At 36.3% G+C, this 14,775-nt stretch overlaps 1 protein-coding gene across 8 annotated transcripts in view; it reads left to right on the plus strand.

Moving 5' to 3' along the window:
* ANKS1B (ankyrin repeat and sterile alpha motif domain containing 1B) overlaps positions 1–14,775 on the plus strand; it is a 909,382-nt gene that overhangs the window by 294,297 nt on the left and 600,310 nt on the right. The gene's annotated exons all lie outside the window — the stretch shown is intronic.

Genomic DNA, 14,775 nt, shown 5'->3' on the forward strand with positions numbered 1-14,775 from the left:
ATATTATTTAAATCCTTTTTGATCAGCTCATTAGCTGTTGTTATTTCCCGGAGATTCTTCTGAGGGGAATTCTTCCGCTTGGTCATTTTGGATAGTCCCTGGCGTGGTGAGGACCTGCAGGGCACTTCCCCTGTGCTGTGGTGTATAACTGGAGTTGGTGGGCGGAGCCGCAGTCAGACCTGATGTCTGCCCCCAGCCCACCGCTGGGGCCACAGTCAGACTGGTGCGTGCCTTCTCTTCCCCTCTCCTAGGGACGGGATTCACTGTGGGGTGGGGTGGCCTGTCTGGGCTACTTGCACACTGCCAGGCTTGTGATGCTGGGGATCTGGCGTCTTAGCTGGGGTGGGTAGGCAAGGTGCACAGGGGCAGGAGGGGCAGGCTTAGCTTGCTTCTCCTTAAGTGATCGACTTCAGGAGGGGCCCTGTGGCAGCAGGAGGGAGTCAGATCCGCTGCCGGAGGTTTGGCTCCGCAGAAGCGCCGAGTTGGGTGTTTGCGCGGAGCGAGCAAGTTCCCTGGCAGGAACTGGTTCTCTTTGGGATTTTGGCTGGGGGATGGGCGGGGGAGATGGCGCTGGCGAGCGCCTTTGTTCCCCACCAAACTGAGCTCTGTCGTCAGGGGGCTCAGCAGCTCTCCTTCCCTTTGTCCTCCAGCCTTCCCGCTTTCTGAGCAGAGCTGTTAACTTATGACCTCCCAGCCACTAAGTCGAGCTTGCTGTCGGAACACAGTCTGTCAGGCCCCTCCGCTTTTTGCAAGCCAGACTGGGGGGCTCTGCTTGGCCGGCGAGCCGCCCCTCCGCCCCGGCTCCCTCCCACCAGTCCGTGGAGCGGGCACCGCCTCGCCGCCCTTCCTACCCTCTTCCGTGGGCCTCTCGTCTGCGCTTGGCTCCGGCGACTCCGTTCTGCTAATCCTCTGGTGGTTTTCTGGGTTATTTAGGCAGGTGTAGGTGGAATCTAAGTGATCAGCAGGACGCGCGGTGAGCCCAGCGTCCTCCTACGCCACCATCTTCCCTCTCCTCCTGACATAATAGTTAATGGTGAAAATTTGAATGTGTTCCTCCTAAGATTGGAAACAAAGTAAAGATGTCTGATCTCTTCACCACTATTATTCAGCACAGTATGAGAAGTTCTAGATTGTACAATAAGGGGAAAAAAGGAAATAAAAGTATACAGATTGGAAAGGAAGAAAAAAACTGTTCCTGTTTGTAGACGACATGATTGTCCATATAGGAGATACCAACAAATCTACAAACAACAACAACAACAACTTCCTATAACTAATAAGTAAATTCAGCAAGGTCACAACATGCGAAATAAACATTAAAAAAGCAGTGGTATTGGGGCGCCTGGGTGGCTGAGTTGGCTGAGCATCCGACTTGGGCTCAGGTCATGGTCTCTCGTGAGTTCGAGCCCTGCGTTGGGCTCTGTGCTGACAGCTCAGGGCCTGGAGCCTGCTTCGGATTCTGTGTCTCCCTCTCTCTCTGCTCCTCCCCTGCTCACACTCTCTCTCTCAAAAATAAATAAAGATTAAAAAAATTTTTTAAAAGCAATTGTATTTCCAAGAACTAGCAATGAACATGTAGACAATAAAATTAAAAATACAATACCATTTATAATCACACACAGAAAATTAAAAGAAATACTTAGATCTAAATCTAACATAAAGGACTTGTATGGACTTGTATACTGGAAAGTGCAAAATATTGGTGAGAGAAATAGAAAAAAATGTTAGTGGAAAGATAGTATTCATGAATTAGAAGTCTCAGTGTAGTAAAGATGTAAATTCTTTCCAAATTGACGCACAAGTTTAATATAATTCCTGTCAAAATCCAAGCAAGATTTTTTGAAGACATAGTTAAGATTATTCTTGAATATATATGTAAATGTAATGGAACTACGATAACTAAAACAATTTTGGAAGATAATAAACTGGGAAGAATTAGTCTACCTAATTTTAAGATTTATAGTTACAATACTGAAGAGTGTATGGTATTATTAGCAGGGGGATAGACACATAGATCAATGGTACAGAAGAGAGAACCTGGAAATACACTCACATAAGTATACTCAATTATTGTTTGACAAAGTTGCAAAAGCAATTCAATGGAGGAAAGATAGCCTTCACAACAAATGGTGCTAGAGTAATTGGGGATACATAAGCCAAAAAATGAAATTTGGCCTGAAGCCAAAAAATGAAATTTGGCCTGAGTCTCACACCTTTTACAAAAATTAACTCAAATGGATAACCAACTTAAATGTAAAATGTTAAACTATAAAACTTTTAGAAAAAAAAAAAAACATAGAAGAAAATCTTCAGGATCTAGAGCTAGGCAAAGAGTTCTTATACTTGACACCAGAACCATGATCTATAAAAGTAAAAATTGATAAGTTGTACTTCATCAAAATTAAAAATGCTTGCTCTGTGAAAAACTCTGTTAAGAAATGGAAAGACAAGTGCAGACTGAAGAAAATATTTGTAAGCCACACCCTGATAAAGAACGAATATCTAGAACATGTAAAGAACATTATAAACAGTATAAAAACAAATAATCCAATTAAAAAATGGACAAAAGCCATGAAGAAACATTTCACTGCAGACGATATACAATGGAAAATGAGCAAATGAAAAGATTTTTGACATTACTAACAATTAGGGAAATACAAATGAAAACCACAATGAAATATCACTACACATCTATGAGAATGGCTAAAATAAAAATTAGTGACTGCATCAAATGTTAGCCAGGACATGGAGAAGCTCATACATTGCTGGTGGAAATGTAACATGGTACCGCAAATCTGAAAACAGTTGGCAGTTTTTTAAAATATTAAATGCTTTACTACCATATCACCCAGCATTTGTACTCCCGAGAATTTATCCCAACTAAATTAAAATTTAAGTTCACCAAAAAACCTGTACACAAATATTTACAGAAGCATTATTCCTAATAGCTGAAAAATGGAAACAATCTAGATGTCCTTCAATAGCTGAATGTTTAAGTGAACTGTGGTACATTCATACCGTTGAATACTACCCAGCATAAAAAGGAACAAGCTATTGATACACGTAATAGCTTGGATGAATCCCCAGAGAATTATGCTGAGAAAAGCAATTCCAAAAATTGCATACTGTATGATTCTATTTATCATATATCTACTTATCTTATATAATTTTTGACATGACATAATTATAGAAATAAGAGAACAGATTAGTGGTTGACAGGAGTTAAGGAAGAAGTAGAGACAGGAGACAAGTAGGTGTAACTATTAAAGGGCAATTAGAGGGATCCTTGTGGAATGGAATTATTACGTTTCTTGGCTGTATCAGTGTCAATATCCTGGTTGTGATGTTGTACTGTAGGTTAGTAAGATGATATACCATTAAGAAAACTACAAAAAGAGCACAGGATTTCTCTGTATTATTTTTCACAACTTCACGTGAATCAACAATTATTTCCAAAAAAAAATTTAATTACAAATGTTAAGTTGTAAAAAAAATAAATAAAATGGCAACTTGCACCTTAATTTGTAAAAATTTCTTTCTTTCACCCACACAGTGATAAGAACTTCCTGTCTTGGCTGCTGAGAACATATATTCTATAACCCTTTGTATAATTAATTCCTTCTGCTCTTAAACTAAAACAAATTATTTAATTTTATTTAAAGAACCTAAATGTAGGAAATAAATCTAGTCTTGTTTTTAATTTTACACACATTTGAATTTTACTTAAGCATCTCTGAAATATTAATGCATAAATATTTGAAATGCCTAATTTAAAAAATACTGTTTTGCAAGGTAGTTGTAAGTAGCTTATTTCTGGGAGAAGGGTCTACAAGAATTATCTTCATAGTCTGGCAGTCAAAGGCTCTCCTGTTCTTCAATATCTTCCTTGGGTCCAGAGCTATTTAACTCTTTTATCAAATAAAACTAGAATAAAAGCCACAGCCTTTATTATTCTCTCATGGCTATATGTAGTCTTTCCAGTTAATGTTTGAATAACTTGTGTGAAGAAACTAGCTCATATGGAGAAATCTATATTATAGATTTTCCATTTTAAAAGTCTTAGACTCATTCCTATATATGCTACTAGGAATATACTGAGAGTTTTATAAATGTGTATCTTTTAATACAAGATGAATTTATATATTAATCCATAGGCAAATATCTCCATGTAAAAATGAAATAAAATGAAGTGGTAAAAGTAGAAAACATAATTTTTTTAATTTCTGCCTTTCTTTTAATTAAACACCTAGTGACTGTAAGAGTTTAATATATAGCAGAGTTAGATTCTATTTGTTCCTCTTTTCCACCCATCTGAATTTTCTCCAACACTCTTTATTTTTCATTTGTAAAAATTAGTTTAAGTTCAAGTTAGTGAACATACAGTGTAATATTGGTTTCAGTGGTAGAACTCAGTGATTCATCACTTACATATAACAACACTCAGAGTTCATCATAAATGCTCTCCTTCATGCCCATCACCCATTTATCCCATCCCCCTACCCAACTCCCCTCCAGCAACCCTCAGTTTGTTCTCTGTATTTAAGAGTCGCTTAATGTTTGCCTCCCTCTCTGTTTTTATCTTATTTTTCCTTCCCTTCCCCCATGTTCATTTGTTGTGTTTCTTAAATTCCACATATAAGTAAAATCCTATGATATTTGTCTTTCTCTACCTGATTTATTTCACTTAGCATAATACACTCTAGTTCTATCCACATTGTAAATAGCAAGATTTCATTCTTTTTGGTGGCTGAGTAGTATTATATTGTGTTTATATACCACATCTTTATCCATTCATTAGTTGATGGACATTTGGGCTCCTTCCATAATTTAGCTATTGTCAATAGTGCTGCTATAAACATTGGGGTGAATGTGCCCCTTCAAATCAGCATTTTAGTAGCCTTTGGATAAATACCTAGTAGTGCAATTGCTGGGCCATAGGTGGTTCTATTTTAATTTTTTGAGGAACCTCCATACTGTTTCCCAGAGTGGCTGCACCAGTATGCATTCCCACCAACAGTGCAAAAAGGTTCCCCTTTCTCTGCATCCTCACCAGCATCTATGTTTCCTCAGTTGTTAATTTTAGTCATTCTGACAGTTGTGAGGTAATATCTCATTGTAGTTTTGATTTGTATTTTTCTGATAATGAGTAATGGTGAGAATCTTTTCATGTGTCTATTAGCCATCTGGATGTCTTCTTTGGAAAAGTGTCTATTCATGTCTTCTGCCCGTTTCTTAACTGGGTTATTTGTTTTTTGGCTGTTGAGTTTGATAAGTCCTTTATAGATTTTGGATACTAACCCTTTATCTGACGTGTCATTTGCAAATATCTTCTCCCATTCTGTCAGTTGCCTTTTAGTTTTGCTGATTATTTCCTTGGCTGTGCAGAAGCTTTTTATTGATGAGGTCCCATTAGTTCATTTTTGCTTTTATTTCCCTTCCCTCCAGAGACATGTATAATAAGAAGTTGCTGCCTGTTTCCTTCTCTAGGATTTTTATGGTTTCCTGTCTTACATTTAGGTCTTTCATTAATTTTGAACTTACTTTTGCGTATGGTGTAAGAAAGTGGTCCAGGTTCATTCTTCTGCATGACGCTGTGCTTTTTTCCCAGCACCATTTGGTGAGAGGCTGCCTTTTTTCCATTGCATATTCTTTCTTGCTTTGTCAAACATTAGTTGGCCATATATTTGTGGGTCCATTTCTGGGTTCTCTATTCTATTTCCATTGATCTATGTGTCTGCTTTTGTGCCGGTACCATACTGTCCTGATGATTATAGCTTTGTAATACAACTTTAAGTCCAGAATTGTGATGCCTCCAGCTTTGGTTTTCTTTTTAAATGTTACTTCGGCTATTCTGGGCCTTTTGTGGTTACATACAAATTTTAGGATTGTTTGTTCTAGCTCTGTGAAGAATGCATTGGGATTCTTACATTGGGATCCCTTCAACGCAATAGGGATTGCATTGAATGTGTAGATTCCTTTGGGTAGTATAGACATTTTAACTTTGTTCTTCCAACCATAAACATGGACTGTTTTTCCACTTCTTTGTGTCTTCAATTTCCTTCATAAGTCTTCTATAGTTTTCAGCGTACAGATCTTTTACCTCTTTGGTTAGGTTTTTTCCTAGGTATCTTATGGGTTTTGGTGCAGTTGTAAATGGGATCAATTCCTTGATTTCTCTTTCTGCTGCTTCATTATTGGTGTATAGAAATGCAACTGATTTCTGTATGTTGATTTTTATATCTCATGACTTTGCCAAATTCATGTATCAGTTCTAGCAGTTTTTTGGTGGTCTTTCAGGTTTTCTATGTAGAGTATCATGTCATCTGCTAAGAGTGAAAGTTTGACTTCTTCTTTGCCAATTTGTATGACTTTTATTTCTTTTTGTTGTCTGATTGCTGAGTGTAGGACTTCCAGTACTATGTTGAACAATAGTGGGGAGAGTGGACTTTGTTGTCATGTTCCTGACCTTAGGGTAAAAGCTCTCAGTTTTTCCTCATTGAGGATGATATTAGCTGTGGTGGGCCTTTCATATATGGCTTTTATGATCTTGAGGCATGTTCCTTCTATCCCTACTCTCTTGAGGGTTTTTATCAAGAAATATGTTGTATTTTGTCAAATGCTTTTTTTGCATCTATTGAAAGGATCATATGGTTCTTATCCTTTGTTTTATTAATGTGGTGTGTCACAATCATTTACTGGCATATATTGAACTAGCCCTGCAGCCCAGGAATAAATCCCACTTGATCATGGTGAGTAATTCTTTTAATGTACTGTTGAATTTGATTTTTTTAGTATCTTGTTGAGAATTTTTGCATCCAGGTGCATCATGGATATTGGCCTGTAATTTTCCTTTTTAGTATGGTCTTTGTCTGGTTTTGGAATCAAGATGATACTGGCTTCATAGAATGAATTTGGAAGCTTTCCTTCTGTTTCTATGTTTTGAACAGTTTGAGAATAGGTACTAACTCTTCTTTAAACGTCTGATAGAATTCCCCTGGGAATCCATCTGGCCCCAGACTCTTATTTGTTGGGAGATTTTGATAACTGATTCAATTTCTTTGCTGGTATGGGCCTATTCAAATTTTCTGTTTCTTCTTGTTTGAGTTTTGGTAGTGTGTGGGTGTCTAAGAATTTGTCCATTTCTTCCAAATTGTCCAGTATGTTGGCATATAATTTTTCATAGTACTCTCTTGTAATTATTTGTATTTCTGTAGGGTTGGTTGTGATCTTTCCTCTTTAATTCATGATTTTATCTATTTGGGTCCTCTGTATTTTCTTCTTTATGAGTCTTGCTAGGGGTTTAGTTTCATTGGTCTGTTCTGCTGATTTTTTGTTTGTTTCTATATCATTTGTTTCCATTCTAATCTTTATTATTTCCCTTTTTTGCTGGCTTTGGGCTTTATTTGCTGCTCCTTTTCTAGCTCTTCTAGGTGTAAGTTTAGGTTGTATATTTGGTACCTTTCTTCAACACTGTTTAAAACAATGACTGTTAAAAAAAATGCTTCCAATAGACAGAGTAGAAAAATGCTCATTGATGTAAAGATGAGATACTCGAGAGCTATTTGGTTCTTGGCTTTACTTGTAACTTTATGCTTACTCTTTTTTGCTTTATATGTAGTATGATGTCCTAGGGGAAATTCAATCAATCTGAAATTTCATAGACCATGTTTTAATTTCAGCTCTCCTACTTTTTAAGTGTGAGACTATCTCTAAATCTCAAATACGTTGTAAAACAGAAAGAGTTAATAACTACTTCTAATACCAAAATTCTAGGCTTAAATGTGATAACAAATCTCAAGTTCCTAGAAGAATGTATATTCCTCTTAAGCACCTGGTATTTACACACACCCACTTTATCTCCTTTGTAGTGTCATACTTTTTTTTTTCTATGTTTGGCCATAACTGTACAGCAGAGTGGTATTTTGCGTACCTAAAGATAGGAAGCTCTACATTTTTAGAATAAGTCTTAATCATATTAATTATTGTATCCATGATAAAAACATTTACCTCATTAAAAATTTTTACTCCTTTAATTGAAAAGAAAAAAATAGAAATTGTTTTCAACTTGCATGACATATGTAATAAAAAGTTTTATAATTTCTACCCCTATTGAGTTATCTGTACTCCCTCAGATCCTTTCTTTTTGCTGTTTTAAAAGTGATCAACACAGAGAAGTATGAGAATTTTAACTCAGGAAGGTGAACTGATCTCAACTTTTTACATCTTCTCTTTCTGTACATGCAACTAAAATAGTAAAATAGATACAAAAATAAGAATAAAGCCATAGCAGTAATGAAGAACAGTGAGTGGTACTATCAGAAGCATTTAGAACTTCTGAAAGATAAAGACAGATGGCATTGGATTTAGACAGAGATTAATCACAGCAACTGACGAACCTCAGCATCTTATACATGGAACAATTGACTTTGTTGTTTTCCTACCAGATGTTAATACCTATTTCAGTAAGGGGAAGAGTCCACTGAAGCTCCTCCCTTGGGAATTGGAACAGGAGAGAGAAATGGGGTAGTGTCCTAGGTAATCAAAATGGTTGATGAAGAACACCAGACACTTGATGAAAATGAACAATTAAATGACCTTTGAGAAAACAATTAATGACTGAAAAAGTTGAAAATCAATATCCTTAGAAGATTTGAGATGTTATGAACTCATAAAGAAGAGGTTACTTTTAAAATTGAATACTTGGAAAAAAACCATTTATTGAAAATTAAACAGGATCGTTACACCTAAAGACATAGTAAAATGACTAAAAGTTTGTGCCTTATTTGTTCACTGACATATCCCCAGAGCCTAGAACAGTGCCTAACACATAGCTGATGGTCAGTAGTATTTTTTGAACAGATTAATGAAAAGTACTTTAGAATACCAAATTGTAAAATACTCCCAGAATATAAAACAAAGGGGATCAAAGAGATCCAATATCCATTAACTAAAAGTTCTAGAAGTAGGAGGAGGAGCCAAAATAGTAATTATGAGAATGTAGTATTAGCATAGGAATAGACAGGTAGATCAATGGGAACATAGTTCAATCCAAAAATGTAAGCCCAGTTTATATTTGGAAATTTAGCATATGATAAAGGTGACATTTCAAATCAGTGAAGAAATGATGCTGTTAGACAGTAGGTTATCATTTGGGGAAAATGCTTAGAATTAAATTTTTCATTATATACACAAAATATTTCAGACTGATTAAAGTACTGAAAGAAAATACTACTGATCTAGCTTCCCATTTTTATCACCCATCTCATCCTCATTTTAAAAAGTATTTAAGAAGGCACCTAAATTTATTACCACTGACTTGACAGGACTTTGCTTCATATTGATATAATTTATCAATGGGCTAGTGTCTGGAAAGTCTGTCATTTCCACATATTTCTACTGATGTCACTTGCTAATTTACTGACATTCAGCTGTCTTTGGGAACTCATTTTGAACGCTCCTTTTTCTTGGATGATTTAATATAACCACTGACTTTTGCTAGTACTACTTTTTCTTTGTACTGACATCAGAGTATCCCTCTAGTCCTATTTGACATTTTATTAGGAGGTTGATGAGGTTCCTTTATAATTAAGTGCATTCAAATGATTTAAAATCCACTTAGATCTAAGCAAGTGGATTTTTAAAACATACAGTAGTTAACAATAGAAGAGGAAACATAAAAGTGGATATTTGAAACTTAGATTCCAATCTAGAGGATATTTGGAAGTAAATGTACACATTACCTAAATCTCATCCTAGTCAGGAATTATGTGTTCTCATTTAATTCATATGTGAATCACGTCTAACTGGGTTGCAGAAATGCCATGAAATTTTTAAAGTTCTATCAGAATATGTTATATTCCATTTATATCTTTATAGAGCATACAGATATTCTTATGATAATAGTTTCTGATTAAGAGAATCCATAATAAGTGTAGGAAATTCATGCCATCCTGTACATTATATCAGTAAATTTACACATTTTCTTTTAGGGACTAAGATGGCACTGGCTTCATGGATGTGGGACCCCACATGAAGAAGGGTCCCATGCTTAGAGTTTAATGCTTTTGGGTTGCTGTCTAAAATTCTTACTGATTTTTATCTCTGAATTTGTGTTTTGTAAATGAAGTCTGTGGGAAAATGGAGCCTGGGCTCATCTGTGTTCCCACCTCCTACCATCATCCCACTGTACTAGGTGGGATTCTTAGCCACCTGCTCCCCCAATCCTGGTGTTCCTGGCCAAGCTAGTAATTGCTGATACAGCAGTGAGACCTTGAGCGTGAGGAGGATGGAGGTTGGGTGCATGCACTGATGTGCAGGGCAGAACACCTGTGTGCCTATGAGGATGTGCTTTCACCCTGTGAATGTCCCCACGCCCAAGGGAATAAGATATTAAGTAGCAAATAAGACCATGGAAGACAGGAAAATGTTGTTTTTCCCTGCTTTGTAGAACAAAGGGCATCGCTCATGTTGCCACTGTTTCCAGCAACTCTATGGAGCTGGCTGTGACTATTTCAGTCATTTATGGAGCTGTTCCATTTCACCTCCTCAGAGACATCTCCTAATCAGTCTATAGAAGGGGTCACTAACTTTTTCTGTTAAAGAGTATAAAATTGTTCAGGCTTTGTGGGTCATAAATCTCTGTTGTAACTACTCAACTTGCTATGATAGTGTGAAAACAGCCATAGACCACATGTAAATGAATGGGTGTGCCATTCATATGTTCCAGTAAAACTTTATTTATAGACCCTGAAATTTGAGCTTCATATAATTTTCACCTGTCACTAATGTTATTTTTGTTGTTTTTTTCAACCATTAAAAACATATAAAAGCCATCCTTAGCTCACAGGCTTTACAAAAATAGAAGCCTGGATTTGGCCCATGATCTGTACTTTGCTGGCTCTGGTTAAGTAAATATGTGTGGGAGCAAGTCCTTTGGAAAGTAGAGATACAAGTGTTGGACCACATGGGGACGATGTTTTAGAGGAGTAGCCATAGGGAACACAAGTGAAACTCATTTTACACATTGAAACTTGGCAAATTTTATTTGTAATTTCAGTGAATTTGTGAAAACACTTTTCTTTTGTACTGTTATGGCTTAGCAAGATTCCATCAGAATAGTTAGAAAAATGGAATGTATTAAAATCTAAGTTTGTGTGAATATTCTAGTCTCATCCTCTTTAATCTCCGTTTCTAATAGTGCTACCATCTTTTTACTCTTTTTTCCCATTGCTGTTATTTCATTTTCCACATAGATGTCTTTTTAATCCCACCTCTGTCTTTTGTGCTTTGAGGCACCATCCAATTGTCTCTAGATTTGAACACATGAAACCTCCTTCTAATCTAAGCCCTCCTGCTAACTACTTATGTAATCTTGCATAAATTATTTAACCTCTCTGAGCCACTGCATTGTGCTAGTTAGGGTAAGTAATGCTAGCCGCCACAACACACAAACCCAGAATCTCAGCAGTTTAACCTAAAGGAAATTTATTTCAACTTCTCTTAAAACCCAGTGTGAGGTGAATGACCCTCCATCTTAGAGCTACATCTTCTGGAGAGTAAAAGAGAGATAGAGACTAATAGTCATTTGGTCAGAATTAGTTACATGCCCCCAACCTAAATGCACATAGGCTTGGAAACAATTGGGAAGCTATACTTAAGGTTTTGTTGACCACTAAAATGATGTGCAAAATGATCCTTTAGAACAATGAATGTTTTCTCTAAAGGACAAGATGGTAAATATTTTAAGAGTTGTGAATACTCTGGCCTCTGTCACAACTTCTCAACACTGCCATTGTAGCATGAGAACAGCCATAGACAATAAATTAATGAATGGACATAGCCGTGTCCCAATAAAACTTTATTTTCAGAAACAAGAGGCAAGTCAGATTGGGGCCACAGGCCAGAGTTTTATAATCCCATTCTTAAAGCATGACTAACATATAATGATTCTCATTTTTCATCATCTCAGATACTCAGAGAGCTTTGGGTAATAACTCCCCCAATGACTTTTCCTTAAGCTGGCTAATAATAACCAATAGACAGCTCTGAAGAAGCAAATAATAATGCAGTTAGATGATCACGGATCCATGGTTCCTTCCCTTTGGAATTTCCATTCACCTGTCTCCCTCCCTCCATTTATTTTATTTGAAGCCATGTTACAGTGAGATTATAGCATTCTGCTCAAAGAAAGAAAGGGAAATTTCATGTAGATTTGCATAACCACATATTAAGCAGTCTATACTGAATCCCAATAGTATATCTTGCATCTTGTATACTTCTGGCTTAGTATATTTCTGTTTCTCACACACACACAGACACACACACAAACTTATCTTCCAGCATTTACCCAAGCAGAAATCTGTGAGTCGCCCTAGACTTCTTCCTTAAAATCAACCTTCACATCCAATCAGATGCCAAGACCTAAAGAGCTAACCTCATTAGCATCTCCTAAAAACATCTGCTATCTCCAACACTGTTGTCACTGCTTTACCTCAGGACCTCACTTTGTCTTGGCTGGAACTCTTTAATGTCTTCCTAATTAGTCTCTCTTCCTCTAATCCAGCCCTGACCAATCCATTTTCTAAACTGCTAAAATGAGTTTATTAAGATGCACGCCCAACCATGAAATCAAATCCTCTTGCTTAGAAATCATTCAGTGGTTCCTTAAAATATTCAAGCTAAAGTCAAATTCCTTAACATGGCATTAGAACCCTTTATCATTTGGACCCTGCAACTTGTAATATCTCATGGCTTGTACCTACCACTACCTCACATACTCTGCACTGTAGCCATTATGAACTTTATGCAGTCTGTATTTTTCTTCTCCCCATCCTCTTTTGTCTGCCTACCATCTCTGCTTCATTGAGATTCAACTCAGCCATCAATCACCTGCTTGTGGAAGCCTTTCCTGATCCCCTTTCTAAAGTAGAGACTCACCATTTATATTCTGTGCTTCCACTTACATTAGTCCTTATCAGTGTATAGTACTGCACTAATGCATAATCCTTGGGTTGTTTCTTCCCTCATGCACCATCCTTCTCCCACTTCAACTCTATAATCACCTGGAGAACAAGGACAATGTCTCATTAGTCTTATTCCTATCACACTGCTTGCCAAGGTATCTACAGTTTAGTAATACTAAACAAATATTTTTGGAAGGAATTAATGCAACAACAAAAAATAACCTGTTTGCTTTTGTGATTGCATAACAAATTCTGATTTTAATATAATTAGAGCTTTGTGTAGTCAAGTTAAGAAACATGTATTTAAGAAACAGAAGTAAAGGGGTGCCTGGATGGCTCACTAGGTTAAACGTCCAACTCTTAGTTTTGGCTCAGGTCATGATCTCATGGTTTGTGAGTTTGAGCCCTGTATCAGGCTCTGTGCTGACAGTGCAGAGCCTGCTTTGGATTCTCTCTCTCCCTCTTTCTCTGCCCCTCCCCTGCTCACTTGTGTTCTCTCTCTCCCTTTCTCTCTCACTCTCAAAATAAATAAATAAACTTTAAAAAAAGAAACAGCACTAAAGGAGCCATATGTATCAGTTGACTTGATCTTTATAAAGTTTATGAAAAGGAACATCATACAAATTTGGCCCATTGCTTATATATGAAGTGAAACAAAATCACAACACAACACGATAAAACAAAACCAAGATGATGACCATACCTGAGTTTCCATTGGAGCTAGTGTCATATTTCATGCCTTTTAATTGCTGTTATATAGTCTAGTAGAAAGAACATGAATGTGAAATTGAGATTCAGTAGCCCTAAGGACAGAAATTTTGTGAAAAACCAAGCCTGACATTGTACCCCAATCTTTCATAATTCAAAAGCAACTGAATCCTATGGGAGTACTAATTTGAATTCTACTACTGAATTGATGTGTCATAATAAGAAATGACTTGCTTGTATAATAGTGCGTCTAAAACTCTTTCATAAAAGTATTGCAGTGGTGAGATAATAAAGCATATTGTGATCATTTGTACCCCCTATATTAAAAAAACTGTAACATAGAGACCTTTTCATTATCATTGTTTATTTTAAATTATAGACTAAATTAAATGTTAAAAAAAAAAACATGATGAGCTGGAAGAGACAGGGTAACTTGAATATTTTGCAGGAAAATAATCTATGGAGTACATTGGTTAAATAAACCAGTATTTGATGGCAGTGATCAAAATAAACCAAAAGTTGATTGTACTTTGGGGATAGTAAAGTACAGTAAAATTTATTGTAAAGAGATTGAAGTTAATCTCTTGTTAATTATTATAGGATATTGTTAATATTTAAGTAATATTAATGAGAATAAAAAGTAAGAAAACTTGGATTGAATCTTGGGAAATGCACACAATTCTGAGCGCCAAAAAGACTGCCAAGGATAATGTTAGAAGCTCTGCTAGTCAGGAAGAAAAATGTATGTAATTAAAACTATGGGAAAAAAAAACCCCAGAAAACTGCTATAGGGAGCAATTCATTACTGACAAAGGATGTAAATTATATCTATTACTCCATGATTTTAACTTTTATGTTTAAATTGACTTTTCTATTTGGGGATTAATTAAAATCCTTAAAAAAGGAAATCAAAGTTCACTACAAATACCAAGTAGATTCTTAAGTCCTGGGAAATGTTCTATATAACTTAATTCTGATGATCAAATTCCAGCATATGGTACTTGGGGAAAATATCTAATGCTATCAATTCCTTGGACTATATAAAGAAGAAGAAGAAGAAGAAGAAGAAGAAGAAGAAGAAGAAGAAGAAGAAGAAGAAGAAGAA

The sequence above is a fragment of the Herpailurus yagouaroundi genome, unplaced genomic scaffold (assembly GCF_014898765.1).
Source record: "Herpailurus yagouaroundi ecotype Mexico unplaced genomic scaffold, PumYag 182, whole genome shotgun sequence".
Lineage (NCBI taxonomy): Eukaryota > Metazoa > Chordata > Mammalia > Carnivora > Felidae > Herpailurus > Herpailurus yagouaroundi.